General features: G+C 41.9%; 1 pseudogene; it reads right to left on the bottom strand.

Moving 5' to 3' along the window:
- Positions 1–23026: 23026 nt before the first annotated feature.
- LOC125153161 (vomeronasal type-1 receptor 1-like) lies at positions 23027–23975 on the bottom strand (annotated as a pseudogene).
- Between the last annotated feature and the right edge of the window lie 1291 nt (positions 23976–25266).

The following is a 25266-nucleotide window of genomic DNA, read 5'->3' as shown; positions in this document are numbered from 1 at the left end:
TCCCTCTGCCCCTCCCTGGCTCACTCACATGTGCTCACTTGATCTCAATAAACAAACAAAATTTTAAAATGGCATCTGATTCCATACATCATTAAAACATAAAAGAGTTCACACATAGCTGGAAACATTACGGTATTGTTCCTCAAATGTATATGGCCTGAAGCATTACTCAGTTTTATGTGTGTGTTTGTCAGGAAGAAGAAAAAAGACTCCACACAGGGCCATCACAGAAAAGCAAGAAAAGGCATATTACACCACCCTGACACAGGTGGACAAAGAGGAATTGTTTCTGGCTCCCACAGAAAACTTCTCCCTTACCTGTATCATAAGTGATTTTGAGAAGTGGAAGCAAAAATCAACAGAAGCGGAAGTAAAATTGTAAAAGCTCTATACTAAACCCTCTATATTTTGTAAAAGCTAATTTATAATTGTGTAGCCTTACTTTTTAAAAAAAAATTTTAAGTAATCTGTACACCCAAGGTGGGGCTGGAACCACAGCCTCGTGAGATCAAGAGTCACATGCTCCACTGACTGAGCCAGCCAGGGCAGGTGTAGCCTTTTTAGAATTGTGACCATTGTGTCCCCTAACTGTATCTTTTTGGATGTCCAGCTTATTTATTTTTTGGGTGAGAAGAACACATTAAATGACAATTGTGGTAGCCTACTAGGACTGTCATAACAAAACAGTATGGACTGAAGCAGCTTGAACAGAAATTTATTTTCTCACCGCTCTGGATGCTGGAAGTTGAAGATGAAAGTTTCTCCTAAGGCCTCTCTCCTTGGCTTGTGGATGGCCATCTTGCTGTGCCCTCACAGGGCCTTTTCCTCTCTGTGACCATACTCCTGGTGTCTATTCTTATAAAGAAATCAGTCCTAATGAAGTAGTGCCCCATCCTTATGATGTCATTTTACCTTAATTGCCTCTATGAATGCTCTTTCTCCAAATACACATTCTGGCTTAGGATTTCAAATATTAATATTACATTAATAAACGTTTTAGTGGTAATGAAAGGTAAATGGCTTACTAACGATATGTAATAAAGAGAAAAAGAGCAACTTTTTGAAAGTATAATCCAGGTGCCAATGGCTCACAATAATTACTAAAATTGACTTTTATAAAAACAATTTCCAAAAGCTTCATACTAAGTACTGTAAATGCACTTATAAGAACTATTTAAAACAAAAACCTTTCAATTAAAACATATTAAAAGGTGCTAAAATGTAAAGTTTAATACATTTATTTGGATACTTAAAATGTTATCATTAACAATACTATTGATCCCATCTGATTAATCCCTCACAAACCCATTATTTCCCTTACCCAAAGTTCTAATCATTCTTACAGTTCAGGTGTCCTCTGATACCTCGTAGAAAAAGCCTCACCCACTTTCTATGCTGCTTTTCTCACCACAGTCCCCATCATACATTGTACTAAACACCCATTGATCTTCCTTCAGTCTTTTGAATTCCATGTGCCTTTCCATCTCAGAGTATTCCCAGGTCTTTTTTTCTCCAATTGAAACACCCCCTCCCCTGCCACTATGCTTTGTTAATTAGAATCTTTTAAATGTCAGCGTAAATTTGTAATCAAAAGTGGTTTTATACTCTCAACTCCTATATTCTGAACATTCCCACTGTTAGATCATAAAATTACCTGAGCCTCTAGTGAACTACATCATACAATTTTAGAAAATTACTTTTGAATGAGTGGCCTTCATGTTTTCCACAATATAAGCAATATAGAACAGAGTTATGATCTTTGTTATTCACCTTTGAGTCAAAGTTTCTCAGATTAAATGACATAAAATCTGAGCCTACAAACATGTAAAGTTTATTTAAAGAAATGGTGAGATGTCCTAGAGAGAACTTAGAGCCCAGAAACTACACTTGGAACATATGTTTTTCTTGCCGAGCCGGCAAAGTATAACTGAGAGACCTGGGTGTCACTACCAACGAGTACAAAGGGATGAATGTCAGGGAGCCTGAAGAAATCAGTGTAGAGCTATTCATCAGACCATGGTGTAGGTTCATATTCCGAAAGATAAAAGAGAACAAAAGGTGACAAATGTATTCACCAGGATGAGAATGGCTTTTGTCTCACCAGGATAAGAATGCTGCTTACGAGAAAGTCTAGGGGAAAGGCGGTTCCTGTGACTGTATTGGATTCTCCACTTGTGTCTGCGCCAAAGTCCCTTGGAGCCACTTGGTAGACCATGAAGTGAGAACATACAATGTGAATGACGAACAACATGAATTCATGTACTGGGACTATATATCTTTCTGGAATGCCTGCATAACAGTTTCCATGAATTATTTTTTTTTCTGGAGTTGTTTTTCCTTTTTATTGCTCCCGTCTATTCATGGCAAGAAAGGAATTTAGCAGGAGTTACAGGGCCCACTAGAGGAAAGAGCAGAGTCCAAGGCACTTTGGAGACATCATTCTTAGCTCCACCCACCTCAGAATCCTGGGGCAAAGTGTATTGGCCTAGAAGTCACTTGAGAGAATGTAGTGCTGAGACAGATCCTTCTGCCCCTCTGTGAAAATAAAGGACAAGTTTATGTCCAACGTCACCTAGAAAATATTTCCTTCCAAAGCCACCATTGTCTGAAGGTACTCTTTAGAGAGAAGCTGTAAGGAGTTGGCAAAGACAAGTTGTTTAAATCTCTTAAAATAACTATGTTGGGGGTGCCTGGCTGACTCAGAAGATCATGTAACTCTTGATCTTTGGGTTGTGAATTTGAGTTCCATGTTGGGTGTAGAGATTACTTAAATAAAAACTTAAAATAGGGGCGCCTGGGTGGCTCAGTCGGTTGAGCAGCCGACTTCGGCTCAGGTCATGATCTCGCGGACCGTGAGTTCAAGCCCCGCGTCGGGCTCTGTGCGGATGGCTCGGAGCCTGGAGCCTATTTCGGATTCTGTGTCTCCCTCTCTCTGACCCTCCTCCGTTCATGCTCTGTCTCTCTCTGTCTCAAAAATGAATAAACGTTAAAAAAAATTAAAAAAAAAGTTTAAAAAAAAAACTTAAAATAACTTCGTTGGATATCTTAAAACAATTATACTTCACTCTTCCATCCAGTACATTTCCTGCTTCTACCATTTCTCACTCACACCCTTTACAACTCAACTTTTTTTTTTTTAATTTTTTTTTTCAATGTTTATTTATTTTTGGGACAGAGAGAGACAGAGCATGAACGGGGGAGGGGCAGAGAGAGAGGGAGACACAGAATCGGAAACGGGCTCCAGGCTCTGAGCCATCAGCCCAGAGCCTGACGCGGGGCTCGAACTCCCGGACCGCGAGATCGTGACCTGGCTGATGTCGGACGCTTAACCGACTGCGCCACCCAGGCGCCCCACAACAACTCAACTTTTTAAGAGTGTTTTTTGGGGCACCTGGGTGGCTCAGTCGGTTAAGCATCAGACTTTGGCTCAGGTCATGATCTCACAGCTCATGAGTTGGAGCCCGAGGTCGGGCTGTGTGCTGACAGCTCAGAGCCTGAAGCCTGCTTCAGATTCTGTGTCTCCCCCTCTCTCTCTGCCTCTCTCCTGCTCATGCTCTGTCTCTCTCTGTCTCTCAAAAATAAATAAACTAAAAGAATTAAAAAGTTAAAAAAATTTAAAAAAACTATTTGAGAGAAACAGCCAGCCTATAACATATCTAAAATGCCTGGAAAACACCAGGTAAAAACGACAGGCAAGACAAGGTCTAATCATTGAGAGAAGACAGCTAAGATGGAAGATGTGTTTACTGGGATGTGTTTTTGGTCAACCCAAGTGTTTCACCTAAAAATATATTACTTTAAATTTCTGTTATTTGTGCATCATTGCAGCCTGCTAGAAGATGAAAATAAAGAAGTAGGAAAGATTTCACATTCTTAAAAATGAACAGGGACAAGGTAGGTATACTTTTATTCACTGCTTCAATTGGTACATGTTAAGCAAGCAATGTGTGTCACACCTTATTTTTGTATATGAGAAGTAGGAAGAAAATGTCTGGCAAAGAACCTGCCTCTATTAAGCCAATGTTACCATCAGGAAAGATAAACTTCAAACAAAACAAATAGCTAAAATATGCAATATATTTTCAGATGAGAAGGGCACAGTCAGAGATTCCACAGACAGAGGAAATTCTGTCTCTAGACTGGCTTCAGACTAGCACTGAACATCCACTATTCCCTGGATCTCCAGTTTAGATCTAAGATCTAAGATCTTAGACTTTTCCAGCCTCCACATTTTTGTGAACCAGTTCCTTTAAAATCTCTCTCCTTTCTCTCTCATGTCTCCATTAAGCCAATATTACCGAGGAAAAAACGAATATGACGTCTCTCTCTCTCTCTCTCTCTCTCTCTCTCTCGGTTCTGTTGCTCTGGAGAGCCCAATGAATGAATAGTCTTTGAAAACTTTCTGTGATCAATTACAAAACTGCACACCCCGTGTACTTTATTACTGGTCCTGGGGAGCTGGGTGCACATTATTTCATCTGTATTTTAGGTCTATAGCAAATTTCTGGGATCAGCACAAAGAAAGTGTTACTGAACCCAAGTTTGGCTGGCAGTCGCCTGAAAGATCATTACTCAAGAGACCAGTTTTAATTGGAAAGGAATTTGAGCTTTATATACAAGGCCAGCAGCCTGGGGAGAAGAGGACTCTTGTCCAAACGCCAACTCTGAGGTTTCTACCTGGCCCAGGGGTTGGTAAAGGGGTTTAGGACAGCTACTCAGCAAAGGGAGTGCCGTGACCTGCAACATTTCTTGGTCACGGGCAAACTTGATGGTGCCAGTTATAGATGTTGTCTCGGTGCTTGGTAGTTGTGTGGCGGGGTCCTGGTTATGTGCTGTGCAGGAGGACTCTGTTCTTTCTGCAAAGGAGGGCAAGGTCTATAGATGCAAAAAGGGAGGTGAGGAAAAACATTTCTGTGACCTAAAAAAAAAAAAAAGTTTTTCTACAAAAAAAAAGAGAAAAGAAAAGAAAAGAAAATTGCTAGGCTAATCAGAAAGCCGAGGTGGCTTCAAACCGATCTGCTGGCCTCTGTGGCCTGGGAAAGTTCTAGTTCCTCACACCTCAAGACAGGTGGTCTACAAATCTCAAAGAGAGTATAAATGAGCTGTTATAGATCAAGGACCTCAGGTCAGCAAGTAAGGAGCGTGTCAACTAGAAGCAAGTTAACCTTTAAAACCAGCCGGAGTGCTGTCACAAGTGTGTTCTCACTCAGAATAAACACCTCATTGGATAAGAGAAAGAACAAGTGAAAGATCACTGAGTGCAGAGGCCAGGAATCACAAAGGTGTATGACGGTGTCAAGGCCCAAGTGTTTCTCTGGCACTTATATGGCCCCTGGATATCAGCACCTGCTCCAGATCTGCAAGGATTTCTAAAGCAGCTGCCCCACTCATCCTCTGAGCAGTGACAACTTGGTCTGATCTGACCTCTAGAATTTAAGCCACAGAGCTGTGAGGTGGGGAGTCTCCTGTTACTTCTCCTGAAAATAAGATGTGCCAATTTAGTCCCTAAGTGTCCTTCTACAGAAACTATGTGATAAAAGACAGGACACAGGCTTGATTTTTTTCACAAATGACTATAGTTCTTAGTAGGAGTGAGACAGGTAACCACAACTGGTCCAGGACTCAAAGATCTTTTGTGATCTCTTTATGTACCCAAATCTTGTGGTTCTGACTCCCACTTACATGTTACATCTGATTATTATTTAAATTCATTTCATACTTTTTCTTTATTACAATTCCTCTATAATTTTCTATTATTTGTATTTATTGATTAATTTCACACGCACGTGCGCGCACACACACACTTTGTTCTAGTTTATTACTGTTTTCCTTACTATTTTTTCAATATGTATACAACCTTTTTGTTTAGAAAATTTTGAGATTTATGTGCATACATATACAATACCTAGTATTTCCTCTTTCTCCTACTTGACGCCCTATCTCCTATAACGCAAGAGTTAAGTTCTGTCATCAATTGTTGTGCATCCCTCCAGAAATACTTATTTGTTAGCATATATTCGCAGTAACTAACCTGTAATTTACCAAACATCTGATGGTCCCTGAAGTCTAATTCCAATTAATAATTTACTGTTATTTAATAACTTATGGACTATTAAGGTAAACAAGTAAAATATTATTATGGATTTGAAGTAAGTGATGCTGTGATGAATCCTAATTTGAATTCTCTGGGAGAATCTCAAATTTGGATGGTTTAGGTGTCGTTAACTTAATGTAGCTAATAAAACTGTTTTTTTTTTAACATAAACGTGAACAGATACTTCACCAAAGAAGACAGATGGATGGCAAGCGAGCATATGAAAAGATGCTCAACATCATTTTATTATTAGAAATTGCAAAATAAAGCAATGAGATATAACTAAATATCTAATAGAAATGGCCAAAATCCAGAACACTGATGACAACAAATGCTCACAAGAATACAGAGCAATAGAAACTCTCACTCATTACTGGTAGGGATGCAAACTGGTACAGCCACTTTGGAAGATGGTTTAGTGGTTTCTTACAGAACTAATCACACTCTTATCATACAATCTGGCATTGTGCCCCTTGGTATTTACCCAAAGCAGTTGAAAATGTATGTCCACATAAAAACCTGAAGATAGACATTTTTAGCTGTTTTATCCATAACTGTCCAAACTAGGAAGCAACCAAGGTGTCCTTCAATAGGTGAATGGATAAATTATGTCCTATCCAGACAATGGGATATTATTCAGCACTAAAAAGAAGTTATCAAGGGGCACCTGGATGGCTCAGTTGGATAACATCAGATTTTTGACTTCGGCTCAGGTCATGATCTCATGGTTCGTGAGATTGGGCCCCACATGGGGCTCTTCGCTGACAGTGCAGAGTCTACTTGGGATTCTCCCTCCATCTCTCTCTGCCCCCCCCCCCCTTGCTCATGTACATGTGCTCTCTTGCACTCTCTCTCAAAATAAATATTTTTAAAAAATTATTTAAAAAAAGAAGTTATCAAGTCATGAAAAGGCATATTACTAAGTGGAAGAAACCAATCTGAAAAGGGTACATACTGTAGGATTGCAAGTATATGACATTCTGGAAAAGGTCGAACTATGGAGATAGTAAAAATCCACAGAATGCACAACACTAAGTGTGAACCCTAATGTTAACCATGGACTTTGAGTGAAAATGATGTGTCAGCACAGATTCATAGATTGTGAACAAACATATCACTCTGACGTGGGATGTTGATAGCAGGAAGTGTGTGCTTTTGCGGGGGAAGGCATATACGGGATACCTCTGTAGCTTCCACTAATTTTGCTGTGAACTTAAAACTGCCCTAAAATCATAAAGTCTAATTTAAAAAATAATAATCTGGGGCGCCTGGGTGGCTCAGTCGGTGAAGCGTCCGACTTCAGCTCAGGTCACGATCTCACAGTCCGGGAGTTCGAGCCCCGTGTTGGGCTCTGGGCTGATGGCTCAGAGCCTGGAGCCTGCTTCCGATTCTGTGTCTCCCTCTCTCTCTGCCCCTCCCCTGTTCATGCTCTGTCTCTCTCTGTCTCAAAAATAAATAAAACGTTAAAAAAAATCTTTTTAAAATAATAATCTGGATTTGATGACCTGCTTAACAAGTAAAAAACTGATCATAAATACAAAATAACAGCTAACTTAGTGGGGTCTTCTCTTCTCCAGTATGCAAGCTCTACCCACATGGCTGACCTTACTCCTTTCACTGACCTCTCCTCCCAACGTAGAAAGCATATAAATTATTGATTCTTGCTTAGGAAAAATGATGAGAAACAGTAACAGAAAGAGACTTCAATGTAATACTCTCAAAATTGAAGTCTAAATAATGCAATATAAGGATGAATGGTGCCCTAGAAAATAATGATTTTAGCAAATAGAGGAAAAATATTTTTATCTGTATTTAATTATTGAAATAATGACATTTTAACAATAACTTTAAATTTTCAGACATCTACAAAAGAGAAAGGTTAATAAAATGAACCATGTGAACCCATAACAGTTTCACAGAACCTACCCACTGCCAAACTCATTTCGCTTATAAACCCACCCAACTTCCCTCCAAAGCCAATTCATGTTAAGGATAATTTAAGAAGTCATATAATTGTGCCTCTAAACACTTATGTGAATATTTATAAAAGAATGTTTTTTATAAAAGAATATTTCATTTAGCATAAAGTATTTTTATTATATGTAAATTAAATAATAGTTGCTTAAAATCATCAATTACCAAGTTAGTATTCAATTGTGATGTGTTGATTAAATATTTAGAGTTGTTTATTGGAATCAGCACTCAAATATTTTTCTGACCATTGTATCATATTTATATGTTCTCTAGATTTTATTATATTCTACAGATATCCTATCCCTTTTATCTTAACATATTACATTTTATGAAAGGGTTCATATATCTCATAGAATTTCACATATATTAATTTGGCTTACTGCTTACTCATAATGTATTTTAATATAATCTTCGATGCCCCATTGTTCCTTTAAACAGTCACTTAAAATCAATGGGTGGGATCAAAATTAGATTTGGTACTTGGGTAGAATTATTCATATGGGGCCATTGCCATTGCTACTTTTCTCTATATGACATTCCAAAAAACATACTATCTCCTTATCTCTATTTTCATCAAGTCAGTATCAATATATTCAGTAAGTTCTTACTTAGGAGCCAATCAGCTCCTAATGACACTCAAGAGAAACAAACAAACAAAATTTTCCTTCCATTCTTAGAAAAATACAGCTTCCTGCACAAAATATTATGACACCTTCTTCCTCTTCTTTTTCACCTAACAGTATGTTCCAGAGCTGTAGCAGTTGGGAGAACTTCCTCCAAAGCTAATGCTCCATCTTGGTATCCGTCATGATTTATTCAATCTTCCATTGATAGACATCAAATTAGTTTCAATCTTTGGTAGTATTAAAAAACCCTCCAAAAATTAAATTTGTGTGTGTGAAAGACCTGATGTTAATGTTTATGTTATATTGAGTTGGAAAAGTCGGTTACGTGAAAAATGACTTCTGAGTGTAAAGATAATAAGCCTTATTTATTTATCAAACTCACAACCCTGAGATGAAGAGTCACATGCTCCACCAACTTCCAGGTGCCCCAATCCAATTTTATTTTAAAGTTTACATATTTCTCTGATTCAAGGAAAATCAAACCGCCCAAGTCCTCTAAATTGATAAAATGGTTTCTACTAAAATTTGGATATTATCTGCCTCAACCATACTGAATGTGGGATCCTTATATTATCTTTATAATTTTACTTTTCTCACAGCACAGAAGGTGTTATTGACAGACTTGAATTTCAACCAACTTATCTTTAAACTCAATAAAGCTTCCCTCTAATGAGATTTCTCAGCCAATGACAGCTTTTGGAAGGAAATGTTTTCTGGAATGATGTTGGATATTACCTTGTCTTTATTTTCACAAAGGGGCAGGTTTTTCTCAGCATTGCCTCCTTTCTGAGTGGCTTTCAGAACCTTAAGCTTTGCCATAATACTTTGCAGTGGATGGAGCTTAGAATGATGTGTCCAAAGTGTCACTGGTTTCTTCTCCTGCAGCCTGCATCTGCATTAAGTAACTTTACTGCTATGAAAGTAAATGGCCCCAAAATAAATAAAAACTACTAAAAATATATATAGTAGTATTCATTGGATATTCTAGAAATATCACCTCACTGCATGTATGCATGTTGCCATCCACTGACATTGTGTGCTCTGGCCTCATCTACCAAGTGGCTCCATGTCCTTGTCCTGATCGGGTACAAGCAACAAGCCCACCATGTTCACAGCCACGGCCTTTCCCCCAGACCTTCCTGTGAAACCAAAGCCCCAAACTCTATTCTCATCTCAGTGAGACAAGAGCCATGTCTCATCCTAATGAATATGTCAGTCGCCTTTTACTTTCTTCTGCTTCATCTTTTTGAATAATCCTGATTATGAACCTACAACATAGTCTGATGAACACCTCTACACTGGTCTCCTCAGCCTCCCCAACATTCATCCCTTCATGCTTTCTGACAGTGCCATGTGGGTGTCTCAGTCCTGCTTTACCTGCTGGGCAAGAAAAACAAATGTTCCAAGTATAGTCTCTAGGCTTTAAGTTCCCTCTAGAACATCTCATTATTTATCTAATCAACTTTATATATTTGTAAGCTCACATTGCATGTCATTTAGTCTTCCAGGATATTTTTATTCAAAATTCAGTAACAGTGATAGTAAGTCTGCTTCATCTTGCTTATAGTGTAGACAACTATAAGCTACATCTTCAAAGGTCACACTGCCCTGCATGACAGATAAAACTACATTCTACTTCTCAGAAGCCACAATCCTTTCCCCCGCACATCTCCCTATGACCATCCATCTCCCAAGCTTCCCAACTTAGAGGAGAAATCAGGCCCTGGTACCACTGGTGTTATTGTCTCCTCATGGTCCCATTGGCCACTGGGTTCAACCACCAGCAATAAAAGACAGGCAGAAAAATATATATCTGAGCTCTGGGCCTGGCACACAGGGATCCACAACCTCCTGACAAGCAATTCCCCTGGTATGGTCATTGTCATGTAATTAGCAATGCAGGGCCCTGGGATCATCTGACATGTTCCCTCTCCAAATCCACATCTTTCTTTAGGCTGCACATCCCTTAGTGCCCGTAACCCACAGTCAAATTACTGCGGCTGCCACCGCCTCACTGTCCCACTCCAAAGACAGGTCCCTGACCTGCCCAGAAGTTACCTATATTTAAACTGCGTCCTCCTCACCCCACCCTCAGATTATGGTGATGGCTGAACACGTAACACCTAAGACTGGACAGATGTGACTGACAGCAGTTTATCACAAATTCATCCCTCTGAGAACAGGATACTACTCACCATAAAGGCCCACATGGGGGCTGCATTCTGGAAAAAAGTGAGAAAATAGGGGCTGTGAGATGCTATCCTTGTAGGATGAAAAGGTTGGGAGCCCTCTGTATCCCATAGGCTGTGACTGGCTTGTGTGAATAAGTCTGTGGGCTGGGAGGGGACTGAAACCTGCTACAAAGAGATGAGCAGGAACCGTGCCCTGTTCCCTTTAGGAAAAGGGTTGTTAGGCTAGGAGATATTATCCCATGAAGCAGTGTGGGAAGGAGAATTTGCACTCAGGCCATCTGAGAGCACTAGGTACCTCCACACGTCAAGGAAGCGTATCATACAGGGTTTAGGCCTTATGCCACAATTTGGCACACAGCACCCACAATTCAAGTGGCAAATTCAAACAGGATCCTGTAAGACCACTAACCTCATACGGGTCCCAACAGCAGTGTTATTCCAAATCATTTTATGGCTCTGATCATCCTGTGGCTCTGATCCCTGCCTGACTTAGACACACAGAACCCTGGGCAGATCTCACATATCCATAGGCCCATCCTATTTCCTTGATGCACTTGCTATCACCTCAGCAAATAAAAATTTTCTCTGTCCCCCTAACCTTCGAGACCAACTCCATTGATTGCCCACCCCAGGCCTGGTGATTCTCACAGGTGACCCTATTTTCCCTGACCAGGCTGAATGAAACACATCAGGCCCCACCAAAGTCCTCACAAAATCTTGCTAAGTCTAAAAAGTGGCTAATAAATACCAGTTCTGGCCTGGGCATCATCTTTTGTTCCCTACCTCTCATCTCTGCATCCACTGCAAATCCACTCTTCCCTTGGAAGCTCTGGCCATCTACAGACTAGTCTGTCTGATACACCAAACCTCATGTCTACTTACCTGCATCTGTGCAGCCCGAAACCATCACCCAGGTATCCAAGCAAGAGACCCAGTCCTGGCCCTCACCCTCCACACCTGGCCCCCAAATAGTTTTGCCACCACAACCTCAAGTTTGCCTAAATAAGACCCACTGCTCAGTCCTCTTCGTCCCCACTGTAGTTTCCACATTTTGGATGTTTCTAACCTGAATCCCTCCCCAGATTTCCCGACCTGTAAGCTGTTCATTTGATGCCTCCAGTCACTGATTTTTGAAACACCTCAGACTCTTCACATGGTCAAAACTAAGCTCCTGATATCCTCGGTGAATACCAACTTGCTCATCTGAATGTGCCAGCAGCTAGATCCCAAGACCTGACCTTTACTTCTCACCTGCTTGTATCCACCGACCTTTGTCCCACATTTTTCTTAGGCTCTTCTTTCCAGCTTATCTCCTAACTCAGGCCAAAGACCCAAGAGGCAGAGCATCCCATGATGGAAACCAAAACTACCCCTCAAGCTATCACGACTTCCTGGAGGAAGAGCTCTTGCGGCCCAGACCAGTTGGAGCTTAACCCCTAACTCATGCCAGCACAGATGGATCATGGAGTGACCAAGAGTTACCTTTAACTCACTACAATGTTGAAAATCACGCCCAGAGGTGGAGGCTTAACTGCAAACAAAACACCCAATGTATGAAGAAGCATGTTCTGTCAACTGGGCCTGCGTGCCCAATTCCTTGTATTTCCCCACCCCTACATGCTTACACGTCACTCCTTTTCTGCCCTAGGTCCTTTAAAATTCCCTATTTTTCGGAGAGCCAGTCTAACACCTTTGTTGTGACTGTGTTTCCATTCAGTTACAGCTGTTGCTCCAATAAAGCTTTGTCTGTATTTTTAAATCGTGGGTCCAGGTTCATTTCTACTCTCACTGGGTCCAAGGACTGGAGTTCGGTAACACATTGATGCAACTTCCATTCCTACAGCTGCTAAGACCAAAATCTTTGAGGTCATCACTGATTAGCTCTTTCATTTTCTCACTGTCCACATCAGAAAGTCTAGTTGCCCCTTTTAAAAACACACAGGGGCACCTGGGTGGTCCAGTCAGTTAAGTGTCCGACTTCAGCTCAGGTCATGATCTCGCGGCTTGTGGGTTCGAGCCCCATGTCAGGCTCTGTGCTGACAGTTCAGAGCCTGGAGCCTGCTTCAGATTCTGTGTGTGTCTCTCTCTCTCTGCCCCTCCCCCACCCAGGCTCTGTCTCTCAAAAATAAATACAAAAAAAATTTATTTTAATAAATAAATACAAAATAAAAAATAAATAAAGACACACAGGGCACTTGGGTGGCTCAGTCTGTTAAGCGACCAACTTTGGCTCAGGTCATGATCTCATGGTTCATGAATTCAAGCCCTGTGTCGGGCTCTGTGCTGACAGCTCAGAGTCTGGAACCTGCTTCAGATTCTGTGTCTCCCTCTCTCTCTGCCCCTCTCCTGCTCGTGCTCTGCCTCTCTCTTTCAAAAATAAAACATTAATAAAAAAATTTTTTTAACACACAGCCAGAATACAACCATTTCCTAAGCAACAACCCTGGTCCATTACCCCTCACCTGGACTATAGCAGTAGCCACCACAATGATTGTCCTTCTTGCTCCCTCAAGCTCATAGTCTGTTTTCCACTCTGAAGCCAGATGAAGTCTTCTAAGACCTTGGTAACATCACCTCCTTCCTGTGATCAAAACCTCTCGTTACTTCTAGAACACACACCCAGAAGCGCAGGCAGTCACTCTTGTCATGACACCTATCCACTTGCTATTTATTCCTACTTGAAAGAAACGGAGACCTGTGGTTTTGAACATTCCTGACTTTAGTTTTACCTCTAGGCACTTGCACATCTTGGTACCCAGTCCTGGGTTAACCTTCCACACCTGCTTAAAACGGTCACCATTAAAGGGAACATCCACATATAACCCCTGACATGAACTTAGGACCTCAGCCAGCTGACCTCAGGCTGGCTTCTATTTTTTGTGCCTGAGTACTCAGTTTTGCCTTTTACCAGGTGTGACCTTGAACAAAGACTCAACCTCCCAGGGCCACAAGGTCTTCACCACCCCTCACCCCCCACCCCTTACGGAGATCGTGTCCCTCCTTTGGCCAAAACTTGGCGTCTAGTGTCTAGAGTCCTTGGCGTCTAGAGTCCTCACGTGAAAGGACAACCCTCCAGCCCGCCAGTCCCCCCCGTGACTCCGCGGCACTTATGTTCCCCGAGGGCAGAAGGAGGACCCCACACTCCCGAATCCTCTCCCTCAGGTCCCCCTGCAGCCCTGCACCAGCCGGCCCCTTCCTTGCAGCCCACTCCCACACCCCGTCACGCCAGCGCTCAGACACTGGGCCCCCGCCCACGAGCACCTCCCCGGGGCCGGACACTGGGGCCTGGGCTGCAGAGACCCGAGCAGGTGCCCCGCGCTCTGGCCTGGAGGGGCGGAGGCGGGGGCCCGGGGGCCGCGCGTTTACCTCAGCCGGGTCCCTGGGCGCGGCCACCGCCATCGGACTGTGGGCGGAGTGAAGTGATGACAGCTGAGTGAACACGACGGTCACGGGCACAGAAGTCTCCAGGCCGGTCTCGCTGGCGACGAGGTCCCCGCCCCCAGACTCGCCTCCTTACGGCGGGACAAAGCCTCCTTTCTCGCCGCGGCCCGGCCCTCCGGAACGTCTCACAAGGCGAAGACACCTGCCGACAGCCAAAACGATGGCCACAGACTGGACACAGGAAGCCCCGCCCCAACCCTTTGTGCTCAAACGGAAACACCTCTTTTCTAAGCCTTCGTTGGCTCAGCGATGCCGTCTTTAACGCTGGGCGTTCTGGGAAATTTAGTTCCCACAGATTCCCAAGGCCTAGGAAAGAGGGTTCTCCACCTGACTCCAGGAGAAAAGGCCAAGATTTACTGAGAGGGCCTCTGGGAAATGGAAGGCCCTTGTTCAAGGGTAGAGGTTCGGCGGTCCTTCTTTAAGGAGGCCATGTGCGGATATCTGGAGACTAATCACCCAGGTGTCCAAGCCATGAATTAGAATAACAAATCTTTGCCAAGAGGCTATGGGCAGCGATGCAAATTTGCCCAACACTGAGGTGCCATTTCCTCCCATACTGTTCCCTTAGAGGCACACAGAGTTCGGGAATCGACAAAAATTGTAATGCTTGCAAAGCCCAAATCTATTATAAACCACTGCATAGTAGCTAGAACCCCCAAATTTAGAGAGTATTTTAAAAATAAGGTCTTTCTTATGGTACAAACCAAAGCAATATGTGATAGGCAGTCCCCAAGTTGGAGACTTGGGAGTGGGAAAAATTAATTGCAAGTATTGCGTGAGACAAACGTACCTGAAAAAGGTAGCTCTTGGCAAGCTGCCAGTAGAATTCATTTGCTTTCCTCTGGGACAACACTAGGTGAGGTCCATGCCAACTAATCAGAGAGAAGGGGATATGGACCTTCTAAGGGCTCAGGCTACTACTACTTTTCTCCAATACATGGCAGAACAGATGCCAGCTTCCCGGAGGGGAACCTGCCAGGTAGTTGAGATGAAGTGGCTTTGGCCACAGAAACTGGCAGTGACATGAATCTGGAAAGAGCCCTGGGCTGGTTAGAAAGTGCAACATAGCCACGTATGCTTCCCACATAAATGAAATTTATGGGGCATCTTCCCTTTATGGAGGTTCAGATGTATGAGATTCAAAGCAGACAGATGGATACTCACAGAGGCTTTGATCCATTTTTGTTATACTGAACAAGGAAATTTCACATTTCCTCCAAACTGTGGTCTTTCTCTAGTGTGAACTCTCCATTGATAATTGAAGGTGAGGCTATCGCCAGAAGATGTCCTATATTCACTATACTGTAAGGATTTTCTTTAGTGTAGACACCCTGATTCTGAGCAAGTGTGTCGGTGTAGCTGAAGGCTGTCTTGCGTTCTTCCCAGTTTTAATGACTTTTTCTACCAACCCACACTTGATGGTTTTGTTTGCTCTCTCCCTAGTATAAGTGCCCTACTTATAAAAATAGTCCAAGGTGGCCAGGAAGTCCTTCCTAACCTCCCCACGGGTAAAGGGCTTCCTTAACACATGGAACTTGCATCTCTTCACATATGAGGTGCTTTCCATGTTTCTTCTGAAATTTTTCACCAAAATGCTGCTCCTGGTGACACTAAGGGTTTGCACTAAAATAAAATTGTTTGGTACATGCTGTTCTCTTGTAAACAGTTTCTGTCCATGATGCTTTCCATGGTGCTTAGACAACTGTAAAATGTGTTTCCAGATAGGGATACACATATCACAGGGGTGGATCTTCTGGATGAAGGGACCTGCCTTGAAAATCCTGATCTGTGCTACTCCTACAGAAACACTCTGTTCATAAGGTACCTCTTTGTTCTCTGATCTGCACCAATAACCTTAAAGCAAAGAAGTAACAGTGAAATATGTGTTGACATTTTTGGAGTAATGTGTCTACACTGACTCAATGAATCACATCCAGTTGAATTACTCAATTTAATTGCAACCAGGAATAATTCAGGGGATGCTTTTGAGAAATGGGAGTGGGGTTCTGGTTGCAGATGTGGCTGCTGAGCATTACTGAAACCATAAGGTCACAGAATAGTAGAGGCTTCACCAGGAGGACATTGGACAGGGTGTGGCACAGGGAAGCAAAGCAGATGTAGATCTTCTTCTTCCACCAAAGGCTTTCAGCAGGAACTTGTCTGCTGGTGACATTGAAGGCCATGCAGAGGCATGTGAGAGCCCAGGAAAATCCAATTGCAACAAATGAGTGGGAGCTCAAGGCCAATGTCAGGATACTGTACACCTTGGGGTACAACATAGGCAGGTCAGTGTGGCAGAGCACTTAAGAAAGATTGTTGAGAGGGATAGGTAAGATGTGGAATACAGAGATATTCGAGATTTCCCCTGGACTTCAACAAGTCAGCACAGTACCAACAACAGAAAGATAGAAATGGGGTGTGGCCACTGGCAATGGCACCAAAACCCTGGTGGGAAAGGACAGGTTGCTGGTGTGATCTGAACATAGCCCAGACATCACACACTCCCCAGCTGCCATCCACCAGGGGCAGGCCCCCCTGAGCCCACCCTGTCACGGCTAAGGTCATGTCCATCCTGTGATGCAGAAAGGACTCTTCTGAAGCCCTACTTGAGCAACTACATGGGACATGGAGGATACAAGCACTGAAGGAAAAAACTGTCAGGTGAGTGGTCACTACCGGGCCAGGGCAATTCAGCACACAACAGACCACAAAAGAGATCTCCACACTACAAAGAGAACTGAGCAGGAGGCTTGAAAAACAGCTCATGGTCCAGGTAAGTAGAGGCCATGAGAATGCAAGGAATTCGTGGCATGAGCCTGCACAAGGAAATGTCAGTTAAAGTAAGGGAGTAAAACCTAAGGTACAGAGGTTCCATGGACCTAAACACAGTCACTGGCCAGGGAGAGGGCAAGCAAGTGAGATCCTTGGGCTCACTATGAGAGTACTGACCCTGAATCTTTCCCTATGAGGCAGATGTTGGGGCATGAGGAGGGAAGAGGTCAGTGCAAACAGTCCAGCCCTATCAACGACAGCACCTGCTCAGGAACTGGGGACAGAAACAGTGTCCGTGGTCCTGATGTGAGAAGGACAGAGCACCATCTGGGGAAAGCAGGGTTGGAGAGTGAGGATACAAAGCTTAGACCAGAGCACTGGGGAGGGCATGAATGCCTTGCCCAGTGAGGATATGAGCATATAAATGCAAAGTTCTTCAGATTCACATTGTGGTACAGGAATCTCTGGAACTCATCCAGGAACCCCCACTCCTCCCACAAATACAAAAGCATGTCCCCAAATGTCATAGTGCCTGTCATTATAGGGACAGCTGAACTCAGGAGTAGCCTCTCTGAGGTCCCACAATACAAACTCATCTTCCTCCAGAGATCCACATCTCAGATTAGATACCAGTCATTGGTCCCACTGATGACTATGCTCTCCTCTTGGTCACATTAATACTGTTCAGACCTCACTAACAACAGGCAGGTGGGGGGAATAGACCCCATCTAAGCAGTGAGCCTGGCCTGCAGGGTGCAAACCCTCCTGCCAGGCAATAACCCTGGGCCCCCCAAGATCATGACTCCCAGATACAACCAAACCTGTCTTCACAACTCTACCTTCAGTCCCCATAGCAAGGCCCTGGAGCCATCAGATCACACTTCCCCCTATATGCACATCATTCTGTGGACCATACTCTCACATCTCCAGACACTATAGTCATCACCACCTCCCTGCCCCCCTTCACAGGTATCTCCCTGGACTCACCCAGGTACCGGGCACATGGCATCCAAAGAGTGCTTGACCAGTTCAAACATGATCCAGCACAACCCCAGACCTCTGATGGATCCCACAGTCAGGAAAAGTCCCAAATGCTGCTTTGAAGGCCTCACAGCCTGCCTCTGAATCTTTCTTCAATATTAACCACCCAGAACTACAAGTGAGTTTGAGACACACATGGCTTTCTTGCACTTCTGTGCTGCACTGGTATCCCCTCAGCAGCCATTACCCACCATTCTCTACAAAACTTTCATTAAAATCCCAGCACTACTGGTCCCCCATGACAGGCATAGTATCTCTCACAGATGAAAACCTTTGCTCCAGATCTTATACACCAGCAAGACTGAAAAATCCCAGACCTCACCAAAGCTCATCACAAAATTATGCTGATTCGGTATAGTAGTAAGAATAAGCAGGAGCCTTGCCTTCAGTGTCATCTTGACTCAATTACTATTCTGTCCTCATATCCATCTCATATCTACTCATCCCAGGGAAGCCTTGGTCACCTGCCAGACCATCCTCTCCTCACCTTTGTGCCCTCCACACTCAACCATGGTGCCCAATCCTGGGTACCATCTTCCTAACCTATTAAGAGCATCACCACCATAACATAAATTTCCCCCTCCTACATGTGACCCAAAGCTCCACTCAGGTTCACCACTTTTGGATGTCTCCCTCTTGAACCGCTCCCCATATTTTTAGTCCTGTGTGTCCAACTGCCCACTTGGTGACCTCACTTAGCATTCTATGAAATATCATAGACTCTTAACAGAGCCAAACAAAACCCCTGATAGTCCCAATAAAAATTAATATTCCACCAACTTCATCCTAGTTGATGGAGCTTCCATTGTTTCAGCCGCTAGGACCAAAAACCCTAAGGTCTTTTCTGACTCTTCCCTTTTCTCCCTCACCTACATCATCAAAATGTCTACTTGGCCTTTCTTTAAAAATAGACCCATTCTCTCTCCTTCTTCCTTTCCAATTGTGTGAAATAAATAAATAAACAATAAATCATAAAATGGACCCAGAAACCAACCACTTCTCCCACCTCTACAGCCACTACTCTGGTTCACCAACACTCACCAGGACTATTGCAGTAGCCTCCTTCTGGCCTCCCTCCCTCCTCTCTTAACCTCATACATAATCTGCTCTCCACTGTGCAGGGTATGATTCAGATCATGTAACTCCATCATTACTAGAACCTACAACACATTTATAGAAAAGAAAAGTGATTCTGAGAGTTTCATAAACCAATTTTTCAAGTGGAGCTTTGTTTACACTGAGACAAATTGGAGTTAAGTTTTGGATTCTTTTTTTCCCTAAGATTTATTTAAGTAATCTCTATATCCAACGTGGAGCTTGAACTCATGAGATCAAGAGTCGCATGTTCTACTGACTGAGCCAACCAGATGCCCCAAGTTTTGGAATATAACAGACAAGGTGCACAGGCACAAAAACCCTCATATAATATATGTATTTTTGAAAAATGCAATACATGAACATGTAATTTGAGTGTCTTGCATTAGGCCAGATTTCAAAGTCAGTATTTGTGAAAACAATGGAAAGATTCAACATTTCAAAATAATTGCATCTCATTCAGATGACATCTAGGTAAGCCACTGAGCATTTACTAAAAACTCTTAGACTGTGAAAACTATTAAAACATCAAAGTAAAAACTTCAAAAGAAAAAAGCTTCAAGGAAATCATGCAGTTTCTTATTTTCTATTAGAATATAGACTAATGTTGAAAAGAAACAACTCTTCCTATGGAAATTTATGTTGTTATTGAGTTTATTAAAAATACTAAATATAACTTAAATCACCATGATTTATCATTTATAACACCCATGTTACTTAAATATATTGGATTAAAGGGCTATTTAGGCAAACATGTGCTTCATATTTACTTAAACAGTAATTAAATACTAAAATTCAAACAATTTTCAAATGGATTTTTTTAAAGCAGATATCACAGAACTACATTTAGCCACAGATAAGACTATTTTTCAATGACCAAGAATTATTTTTATGTTAGTCATCATAAAAGACAAATGGGAGGGGGGGCGCCTGGGTAGTTCAGTCAGCTAATCATCTGACTTTGCTCAGGTCATGATCTCATTGGTCCGTGAGTTCAATCCCTGAATTGGCTCTGTGTTGACATCTTGAAGCCTGGAACCTGCTTTGGATTCTCCCTCTCTCTCTGCCCCTCCCCTGCTTGTGCTTTGTCTCTCTCTCTCTCTCTCTCTCTCTCTCTCTCTCACACACACACACACACTCAAAAAAGTAAATAAATACATAAATACTAAATTTTTAAAAATAAATAAAAGACAAATGGTTATGAAATATAGATAATGAGGAAATGAAAATCCAGGTCTTTGAAAGTTGCCATTATGCGCCAGTGACCACCAAATACTTCTAAAAGTTGTTTTCATTTCATAAAAAATTCCAAACTATTCCTTTAGTATTTTTCCTGGTTCATTGGTGGTTAAATGTAACAGTCAATAAAGTAAATTTATTTAATTAAATTTTTAAAGAAATATGATCATTTCACCTACGTGAATAAATGCTTATTGACCCATCATGTCCCCTCTGTAAAGATTCTCATCTTTGGCATATCCATCAAGACCTAACAGAAGAAATGATCAATACTTCCTCTGCTTTGTCTTATATGCACTCACATACTTCTTAAATTCCCTTCAGTTTTTCTGAAGTCTTTATTATCAGCCTCCATAATCTGGATACTCCCATGACTTTTCTCTCCATTTGAAAGGACCTTCACCCTATATGCCTAGAAAATGCAAATAAATCTTTTAGTCATTAGTTTAAAGTTCAGATTAGCAGTGAGTTTTGTAAGGGTAAATATAAATCTAAAAAAGAAAAAAAAAAACCTGAGGTAAGAAGAGAAAGAGACTCCATCTATCCATCACTTTTCTTAGAGTATTTGCTTTAGAAAACTTATAATTGTGAATTCTTCCTTTGCTCTTTGAAATGTATGTAAATATTTATAAAAGTTAGATAAGCCCCATGCCAGTTTTAAAACCCAGGATTTTTTTTTCTTGAAGATCTGAAGGGCATCTCTTTGAAATGATATGGAGAAAACTAAGATACCATCTCCTAGATTCCAAGGGAAGATAGGAGCCTAACTTTGCAGGAGCCAGGGTCCAAGTTACAAAATTCCTTCCTGCCATAAAGATACAAGAAATTTATTTTTCCTTAGGATAAGGCAATCAGCAAACACCAACAGCCATTCTAATTGTGAAGTGAGTTTAAGATGGATTTTGTGCAACAAATGGTGCTATGAAGTCATCTTACTTGACGTCTAGTTATTGTTTAAGAACATGGATGTCTTAGGTTGTATTTCTTTGACCTATAAAAGGCAGAGAGTTCTTATTGATTTTATTGTCTTTTTAGTGGGTAGTCCCTGATGCACATTACATCCTGTTCAAGAATAAGACTGTTGTCTGCTAGTGTGGAGAAGTTTTCTGGGTCAGCAGCAGATTTTGTTGATAATTATATTTCCCCAACAGTTTCCATCTCAGAACTCCAAAACACTGAAAATTCCATCCACAGCATTATCATGAAACCCTCAAATTTCAGTAGTGAGTGATACTACCATTTGAGAAAGTCACCTTTGAGTATTTTTACATTTTTATCATAGTAAAATAGACATAAAATTGACCATCTTAACCATTTTATTTTTTTACTTTTTTTTAAGAAAAAGAGGGAGAGTGCATGAGCAAGGGAGAGAGAGAGAGAGAGAATCTTAGCAGCCTCCCAGCTGAGCGTGGGGCTCAATCCCACAACTCTGGGATCATGCCCTGAACCAAAATCAAGACTCAGATGCCCAACTGACTGAGCCACCCATGTGCCACTTAACCATTTTATATATTAAATTTTTTTAACATTTATTTATTTTTGAGAGACAGAGCACAAATGGGGGAGGGGCAGAGAGAGAGGGAGACACAGAATCTGAAAAAGGCTCCAGGCTCGAGGCTGTCAGCACAGAGCCTGAGGCAGGGCTCGAACCCACAAACCATGACATCATGACCTGAGCCAAAGTTGGACTGAGCCACCCAGGCACCCTGTTATATTTTTAAAATAATCTCTACACCCAAAGTGGTACTCAAACTCAAGAACCTGAGATCAAGAGTCACATGCTCTACTGACGGGGCCAGCCAGGTGCCCTTAGCTATCTTAGCCACTTTAAGTGTACAATTCAGTCGAATTAAGTACATTCACATTGTTGTGAAACCACCAGCAGCATTAAGTCCACATCATCACATTGTCCACGTTCGTTACATCATCCCAAATGGAAACTCCATACTGAAGAAACAAAAATCTCCATTCCCTACTTCCCCCAGCCCCTGGTAATGAATACTCCTTTCTGTCTGAGTTTGGCTATTCTAAATACCTCATATAAATGGAATCATTCAGTATTTGTCTTTTGTTGTCGTGTTTATTTCACTAAGCATACTTTCAAGACCTCAAGATTTATCCATGTTGTAGCATGTTTCAGAATCTAATTCATTTTTGAGGCTGAATGATATCATATTGTATGTATATACCATATTGTATCTATTCATCATCCATCCATGGACATTTGAGTTGTTTCCACCTTTTCACCATCATGAATAATGTTCCTATGAACACTGATGTACAAATATCTGTTGGAGTCCTTGCTTTCAATTCTTTTGGGTATAGTGGAATTGTTAATATGGTAATGCTACATTTTTAAGGAGGTAATGCTATTTTTTTTAAGGAATTGCCATACATTTGAGTTATTATTTATACCATGTTCATTTCTTGGAAGTCCATTAAACAATGTAAAATCAAAATTTTTATTCAACACAATCTCAGAGTTTTTGCATAGAAGCCCACAAATGTTGCATAAAGTAATCAAATTAATGGTGGGATGTTCTGGAAGAAACTTATGGCCCAGAGACCATCCTTAGAGCATTTGTTTTCCTTGTCCAGCCAACAAAGCAAAACTTTGAGATTCGGATATCACTGAAAATGAACACAAAGGGGCTGAATGTTGGGAAGCCTAAAGACACCAATCTTTAGTGCAGAGGCGTTCCTCAGCCAGTGGCTTGGGTTCACAGTCTGGGTTATCCAGAATGATAAAATAGAAGATAGAGACAAACATGCTCACCAGGATCAAGATGGTGCATGTTGCTCTGGTTTCGGGGAAAGGACTGGGGGGAAAGGCTGTTGCTGTGAATGTGTTGGACTCTGATTGTGCCTGAACAGAACAAGGACCATGGAGCAGTTAGTCCACATCATGAGGCTGAAACACACAATATCAGTGAAGGTGTGAACAACTGCAGTTACAGAGAATACCAATCTCTCAGGAATGGGTGGAAGAACAGTATCTTTAAATGTTTTCCACACCCATGTTTTTGCTATTCTTTGGGCCAGTTACATTCATAATAATCAGCATATTTAACAAAAGGTGCAGAATCCAGTAGATGAAAGAGCAGAAGCCAATTCACATTGTGGATCTAATTCTGAATGCATCTACCCAGAGAAACTGGGGCAAAGCTTAATGCACTGGAAACAACCGAGGAGGCAGGTGGTGCTGAGGGAAGCCCCTCTGGCCACTCTGTATAAATAGAAGTCCAATTTACATCCAGCATCATCCAGGAAAGATTTTAATACAAAAGCTGTCAGTGTCTGAGGGACCCCTTTAGAGAAAAGAACCAAGATGTTAGCTAAGACCAGTTGGTTAAGAATCAAGTCTATGGGTCTCAAGACCTGTGCACTGAGCAACATAACATTATAAAGACAAAGAAGTGAAGAATTTCCAAGGATCCCAGCAACAATCTGAGTTAGGAAGGTAAGACCCCAGTTTAAGTTAATAGAAATCAATCCATCCATTCAGAAGAGATGTTTCAGTTTAATTTAATTTGAATCAGAGGAATATGGAGACTGAAAGAAAATTTGGTTACTCTCATTACATCAAGAAAGTGTCTTTCCTCAAAAACAAACAAACAAACAAACAAAAACAAAACAAAAAAACCCCACCATTATTCCAAGAGAATATGAACATGATGGATGACTTCTAGTTTCTGGTTAAACTCATAAGGAAATTGGAAGTCACCACTACAACCTCACCACAAATGAAAAGCTGAACAGGCTGAAAAACTAATAACTCTTTTTGGATCCATAAGGGGAGGGGCGCAGGGTAAACTGGTGCCCTAGATCAGAGAGACAGACAGGTGAATATAGAAAGTCACCCCTTGCTGCAGCAGAGACACTCATGAGCAGAAACCACCACGAGAACCAGTGTCTGGGTAGAAAAACCCACACCGTAATTGATGAATTGCTGGATGCACAGTGTGGACAATTCCGAGCTGAAAACTCCAGGGGACCCAGTCACAGCAGGACCCCATGAAATTGTGAAATTATCTCCAGGAACTTGGCCAGATTCACACAGTAAATACTGAAACAACAACAACAACACCCAACAAACAAAAAACCATCAATCTCAAGATTCCTGCAGGAGGAGGGGAAAAAGAACCCTTCTGAAATAAGCCAGAACAGTTCATTCTTCTCAACAAGGTCTGCACTCAGGAGAAACTACTTAACCTGAACCTGACTTGCTGGGTTTTATCAGAGCCTAACTAACCCCAGGGAAGGCAAATACCCAACTCCAGCCCATTCTAGCCATTCATCCGTCCCATCTAAGGGAGGAGAAAAATATAGAAACACTTGTGAAGTAAATAGTCCAGAAGCACAGGTTCACTAGAACACTGAGACCTAATCTTAGAATTCCCCTCCTCCACACCTCACTACCACACAATGAAAGGACTAAATATAGTAGTTCCTTTTACCCATACATCATGCCTGGCTATCAAGAAAAAAATTACAAGGTACAAAAGGCAAAAAACCCACAATTTGAAGAGACAGAGCAGGCATCAGCTCCAGACATAGAAAGGACGCTGGAATTATCAGACCCAGAATATAAAGCAACTATGATTAATATGCTAAAGGCTCTCATGCATAAAGTAGACAGCATGCAAGGACACATGAGCAATGTAAGCAGAGAGATGGAAGCCCTAGGGAAGAACCAAAAATAAATGCAGGAGATCAAAAATATTGTAACATAAATGAAGAATGCCTTTGATGGACTTATTAGTAGACTGGACACAGCTGAGGAAAGATTCTT

The sequence above is a fragment of the Prionailurus viverrinus genome, chromosome E2, assembly GCF_022837055.1.
Source record: "Prionailurus viverrinus isolate Anna chromosome E2, UM_Priviv_1.0, whole genome shotgun sequence".
Lineage (NCBI taxonomy): Eukaryota > Metazoa > Chordata > Mammalia > Carnivora > Felidae > Prionailurus > Prionailurus viverrinus.
The sequence above is the reverse complement of the archived record's forward strand: the minus strand, read 5'-3'. Positions and strand labels throughout refer to the sequence as shown.